This window comes from Eurosta solidaginis, chromosome 2 (genome assembly GCF_040869045.1).
Source record: "Eurosta solidaginis isolate ZX-2024a chromosome 2, ASM4086904v1, whole genome shotgun sequence".
NCBI classification, from domain to species: Eukaryota; Metazoa; Arthropoda; class Insecta; order Diptera; family Tephritidae; genus Eurosta; species Eurosta solidaginis.
In genome coordinates, this window is record NC_090320.1 from 118149833 (window position 1) to 118156435 (window position 6603).

The 6603-nt window shown below is 44.9% G+C and overlaps 1 pseudogene; it reads left to right on the forward strand.

Moving 5' to 3' along the window:
- Positions 1-5572: 5572 nt before the first annotated feature.
- Positions 5573-6273, forward strand: LOC137241624 (tetraspanin-33-like; annotated as a pseudogene).
- The last annotated feature ends 330 nt before the right edge of the window (positions 6274-6603 follow it).

The following is a 6603-nucleotide window of genomic DNA, read 5'->3' on the forward strand; positions in this document are numbered from 1 at the left end:
TTCACCAAAATCAGTTTTATTAGCCGTATCAGCACCACGATCCAATAGTAGGTCAACTACATCAAGAAATCCATTCGAACATGCATCATAAAGTGGTGTTATACCGTCACAACTTAGACCAACTTTATGTTGTTGTTGTTGTAGCAGTGCTGCGCCTCACCTAAAAGCCGCGACCGATCACAAATTGTCATCAATATCCTCTAACGGGAGTCCAAGGAAGCTTGCTGTTTCAACAGGGGCGGACCATAAGGGGTGTTAGAGGCGTTGGTTCCACATTACAATTAAAGAGATGGTTGGTGTCATGTGGGGACACATTAGAAGCGGGGCATACATTTTGTATGTCGGGGTTGATTTTGGATATGTAAGAGTTTAACCTGTTACAGTATCCAGAACGAAGTTGAGCAAGAGTGACACGCGTTTCCCTGGGGAGTATGCGTTCCTCTTCCACAAGTTTTGGGTACTTTTCTTTGAATACATTCACCGGGCAATTCCTGACATAAAGGTCCGACGCCTGTTTTTGGAGTTCACCAAGGACCTGTTTGTGTTTTTTTGCTTCATACGGCTGGGTTCTCAGGTGCCGTATTTCCTCGACATGGTGGAAGGGTAGACCCTTCCAGGTCTTGCAGTAACGTGCCATGGTTGACCGTATCAAAAGCTTTTGATAGGTCTAGAGCTACGAGTACTGTTCTATGGTGGGGTTTTGATTTAAACCGCAATTTATCTGGGCGCTGATAGCATTTAGTGCGGTGGTGGTGCTATGGAGTTTTCTGAAGCCATGCTGATGACAGGCTAGCTGCAAATTTGCTTGGAAGTAGGGGAGCAAAATGGCTTCAAGCGTCTTTGCTACTGGCGATAGGAGGGATATCGGACGATACGACTCACCTATGTTAGCTGGTTTCCCAGGCTTTAGTAGCGGGACCACCTTGGCCATTTTCCATTTTTCGGGTATGACAAAGGTGGAAAGAGACAGGTTGAAGACATGTGCTAAGTATTTGAAACCCTCTTTCCCTAGGCTTTTGAGCATCGGCATGGCTATGCCGTCTGGGCCCACTGCTTTGGATGGTTCAGCGTGACCAATCAACCTCTCTGGCGGTGATGGTAATTAGTGACGCGCTGAATTTATGTTTATGTGCGTGTCTGTTGGCCGTCGGTCTATCTTTGTCGACCGTAGAATGCATTACATATTGACGGCAGAAAGCGCTCGCGCATTTTTTCGAATCCGACAGCACTTTATCGCCGAAGGCGATGGAAACTTTGTCCTTGTGCTTAGACGGATTCGATAGGGACTTTACGGTGGACCAAAATTTACCCACACCGGCAGAGAGGTTACAACCTCTTAGGTGCTCCTCCCATTTAGCCCGCTTGTGTTCATCCACAAGCAATCTGATGCGTTGGTTTATATCCCTTATTTGGGGGTCGCCTGGGTCGAGCTGTCTTATAAGGTCACGTTCTCTCGCTAAATTTGCGGCCTCCGCCGGGAAGTGGGGCCGAATTTCGGGAATTCTCCCAGCGGGAATGAAACGTGCCGAGGCGGGATAAAGAGGGCAGCAAAGAGGCTGTCTGTAAAAGATTTGTATTCGTCCCACTTTCCTTTTTTAAAGTTTATGAAAGTGCGTTTTTCTGTAGGCAGGTGGTCGGATGCCAATGTTACCATCGGCTGCCAGTTAACGCAGTTTACGAGTTCTGCGCTCACGATTGAGATATCCGGCGAACTGTGACAGCTTCCTACCATACGTGTGGGGGCGTCTCCGTTTATTGTGCAGAAAGTCGTTTCTTCTATCTGATCTGCCAACATCTCACCCTACTGTCCGCCCGCAAGTTTGCATGCCATTGATCGTGATGGGCATTAAAGTCGCCTAAGACGATTGTTTCCAGTGAGTAAGGCGCTAATATTGGGGCGGTATCCACTGGGGCAACAGGTGGCAGGAGGGATGTAGATGTTGATGATTTCTAGGTTTGTATCGCCTGACCGGACAGATAGGCCTTGACGTTCTAAGACATTGTCCCTACGGTCGATGCCAGGTTCAAATATATGATATTGCACAGAGTGGTGTATGATAAACGCGAGGCCGCCTCCATTTCCGCTCATGCGATTTTTTCTTTATCGTTGATGGCTACTGCTGCCCCACGATCTAATAGTAATTCGACTATATCCCGATAGCCATGATTGCAGGCTTCATGCAGTGGAATCCAACCAGCATGATCGCGAACATTAACTACATGACCCTGATCGAGTAGACGGTTCACTAATTCTATATTTCCTGATATACATACATGTGTGATGCAATTGGGTTTCACCTTTATTATTAGGTTTATTTGTGAGTGCACGTACGCAACGAGTTGCTCGGTGTGGTCGCGGTTTTTCCGTTTCATCTACTTAAATTACTCATATCTGAATCGGTTAAATCATCGAGACATACATCATTACCTAGTTCTTTGGTGTTTTCGTCGTTGTCTGCTGCCGAATCACCATCTGACGCGGAATCGCTTTCATCGTCCTCAAATTTCAAAAGTATGCCTTTGTGAATTATTATATAATATTAATAACTACATGCTATTTATTTTTAGTTGCTACAACTACTTACCTTTTTTAGCCTCTTCCAATACTTCAGCTAGCATTTGCATTTTATGCTTTGAAAACTTGAGCTGGCGGATTCCAGACTAGTTTCTCTCGATGGAGGTTAGGGAGGAAAGGCAGTGATTAATATTAAAATTTCAATAGACTTTATTTAATAAAATACGCAGTGGAAATTAACAGAGAGAGAGTTTAAAGGAGCAAGCATGCAATTGCTACAATGTTACCTTTAATATATTCAGGAACTCTACTTTCTGGCGGTGTGACGTTTGATGTGGCTTAAACTTGCGGTTTCAAGACGATCGAGCGTGCGTAAACTGTGGCTGCTTCAATCCAAGTGACCGAGTTCCATTCCACGCGTTCCGTTTACCCCCCAAAGCTAACAGGCCTTTGGCGGGGTAACTTAACGAAACGTCAATTCTGCTTTTAGTATATGTGCTAACGGCCGTAATAAATAAGCGGTTCTGTATTAAATTGCATTAGGGTGGCCGGCCCTTAATTTTTCCTTTGGGGTTAGCCTGCTGCAACCTCGCCTTACCCTGCTGCTGGAGTAGACAATATCTAGAGGGAGAAAACTGAGAGATTTGTGGATGGACAGACCGTACGCATGAGTTCAAAAGTATAAAATATTATTTATTACAAATTTCATAATTTAACTTCAAATTCAAAATTAATTCCTTTTTTTTGGATATTTATTATATCTGCGATATTTTAGGCGCGGGATACTCCAGAGAGCACAAATCCGAAGATTGTGCTTTGCGCCAAGAGTGGACCGAATGACGCTGGCAGCACTTGGTTGAGCATGATGTCGGCATATACGTCTGCCCCGAGAATTAGGCGAACTGGCGACGCGACGTAAAATTTTGGATCGGCGAGACAGATGTGTGTATACATAGCCGCGATGGCTGGATCCAGGCTGTGACTAGGCGCCACTCGGTGGAAATGTGGTGTGACGACGGCATGGGTCGCAATGCGTTTGTTATAGCCGTGCTTTCCCCGCAGACACACCACACAGCCTGTCTGGCTACCCACTCGAGTTTCGTCCAGCCGCAGATCACGGACCAAATCGGCGGATATGACAGTGGCTGGCGAACAGACGTCGATCAATGCTCGCACCAGGTGTAGTCGCCCTCCAGCTGCTATTTTGACGATAGCGGTCGGCGAAATCGAGATCATGGGCCGCAGTACCGGTCCAGCGACGGGTCCAGCCCTGTACGTCCACTGCGGAACGTTAGCGGCGTCCTTAGCTGGCGAGTGGCAATGACTCCTCGAGAATCGGCGGCGGTCGACGTAGAGCGAGTCAGGCTAGTCGTGATGGCTTCGTGACGGCGATTTATGTTGTTGTTGGCCAGCTGGGGGCGTTGACGTTGTCGGCGGCGACGGTGAAGGGTTCTGGTTGACTGTTGGCGCTCATGTTGTAGCAGGGGTCGGAAGAGCCGTTGTTCCGATCCCCCTGATAGTCGGAAGGGCAGTGGTTCCGATCTCTCGGAGAGTCGGAAGGGCAGTGGTTCCGATCTCTCTTGGACCATGCTGGCCGGCTGAGAATAGGTGTCCCTCTCCGTGGTTTCTCGTTCAATCTCCTCCGCCTCAATATCGGAGGCGTATAGTGACAACGCCCCTTCGAGGTTCTCGCGTTCTTCCTCCTCTACCTGTACGCTCCACGGCTTGTACGGCTCACGTGAGGCTTTGGGTTGCTCATCCACGTGAAGGGTGGTGTGGTGTTTCTCGCCACATCGCCGACATCTCCCGTTGCTTGTGCAACCAGCCGTGCGATGCGCCATGGAGAGGCAATTGCCACAATAATTGCCCAGAAGAGCTTCACGCATCCATTCCTCAGGCGTCTTTGAACGGTAAACTGGGCATAGACGGATCGGATGCCTAGCCGAACACAAATGGCATGGGACCTTGAAGTAGCTGGCCTTTTTTTCATATGCCTTGCGCAATTGGCCGTAGCGGGTCATGATGCCTGCAATTAGACTCATTAAGTCATATTATATACGTGTCTGTATTGATTATTTTTCAAAAAAAATATCTGGTTGTGGCTGAGTGACGAGATTACCTCAAAATTGTGACTTATAAAATTTTTCGGAACCAGGTATACCAATTTAGAACTTGGTATACAAAATTTAGAAACAGGTATATAAATTTAGGTATAAAAAATTTAGAAACAGGTATATAGATTTAGGTATACAAAATTAGGTATACACAATTTAGAAACAAAGTTCAAGATTTGGGGTTATCTTTGTGTCCCCTAATGTATTTTAAATTGCAGTAACTTGCTATAAATTGTGGTGATGTTTACTATAAACCACCCTGGGCTCCCACCAACAAGGTGCAAAACTTTGCTGGATTAATGTGTGGACATTCCTTACAAAAAATTTGGTCACAAAACTTACCCACGCCCATGAAAATGTGACTATGAATATAACCTACGATTGTAAAATGACTAGTCAAATGACGTGGATTGACGCGAGCGTTTTTGCAGGGTTATTACACTGGTGACTAGATCGGTTATTGTCCCTTCCCTTGTATGTGACAATACTACTCTTTCTCCTCGTTCGTAAAGGATTCGGTATACTTTTGTAATTGGTATTTCATTGAATAGCAACGTCTTATTTGCTATTAACGACCTACCAGAGTATTTGGTACATTTGGCTTTTTGCCTAAAATGGTGCAGGGTGAGTCAAGTGCTCATTAATTGCGGCCATGGTTGCTTGTTCAGTTTGTAAGGTAAGGCATTTCCTGAATGGAGAAATATCATTGTGAAAAAATCCACGCGGTTGTACGGTGGCATAGCAGCGGTAAGGTTAGTAAATTGATTGTAATTTCTTATTACCATCACTTTGTTTAATTCCTTATTCTTATATTTTCAGGACAATGTTTCTGCAAGTACCTTGATGAAAAAATTTATTTAAAATAATCCCACGAGCTATTACAAAAAGAAAAACAAGATAAACCCTTAAGTACTAAGTACTACGGAAGTTTGCCGAAGTCGATATGAGTGACTGTCATCATCCTGGGGGAGGTGGCGGATATAGTGGCATCGAAATACGTAACATGCATCCACGAATATTGCAAAATTTCGTTGAGGTTAGCTCATGTGTAAAATATTTGATTTTCGTGCTACATTTCATATTTTTGCTATCTGGTGGTCTATTACTTGGTATAGGCCTCTATGCCCTCATAGCCAAATGAGAAGCAACAGAATGGGTGCGTTTGTAAGCATTTCACGACGCTAGATGTTTGGTGTATTCCGTGAAAATACTTTTTGTTGAAAGTGTAGGCTGTGGTCTTATTGATGTTCCTTCTGCCTGAACTAGCTGTAGCCATAATGGGATTTATATTTCCCCATACTATGAATTCTTAGAAGATAAACTTACTGACAAAATTATCCATTCGTATCGTGATGACCCAGATATGCAAACTCATCGATTTTGCACAACTTGAATTTAAATGTTGTGGACTCAGCAATTGTGATTATCAAGATTGGAGTAAGAATGAATGTTTTGATCTTTATCACCATCCGTGGAGCGTTATGGTGTCTCTTACCGTTGCTGTATTAGTGCTACTGACATTAGGTCTGGCTTAGTCAATATAATGTGCGGCTATGACGTTCAGGAGCATTCAGCAGCTGCTGCAATAAACGCAGCGTTTGCATAGAGATAGTAATAGTTTGGATGACGTGGAAGAATATTTAGAGCGTAGACATGCTGAGAATTCATCTGCTGCAAGTTGTGTGACGACCGCTAAAAAAACAACACGCATCGTAAATATGCCAGATTTATTATTGCTATCTGTTCCGCAATCTAACGCGGAAGTACATCGATGCGTCGACCGAGTTTTGAATGCACTCCTTTAGAAGGTTTGCGTACACTGCAAGAAATAATCGATCGGTTTACAAACGTACCAGAGCCGGAGTTTCCAGGACATTTACTACTCGAACAATTTCAAGCGCAGGTTGGTGCCGCTTTACGTCCAGCTTTCTCACCGGACACCCCTTCACCTGTAACAGCGGCCGCTTGTGAAGT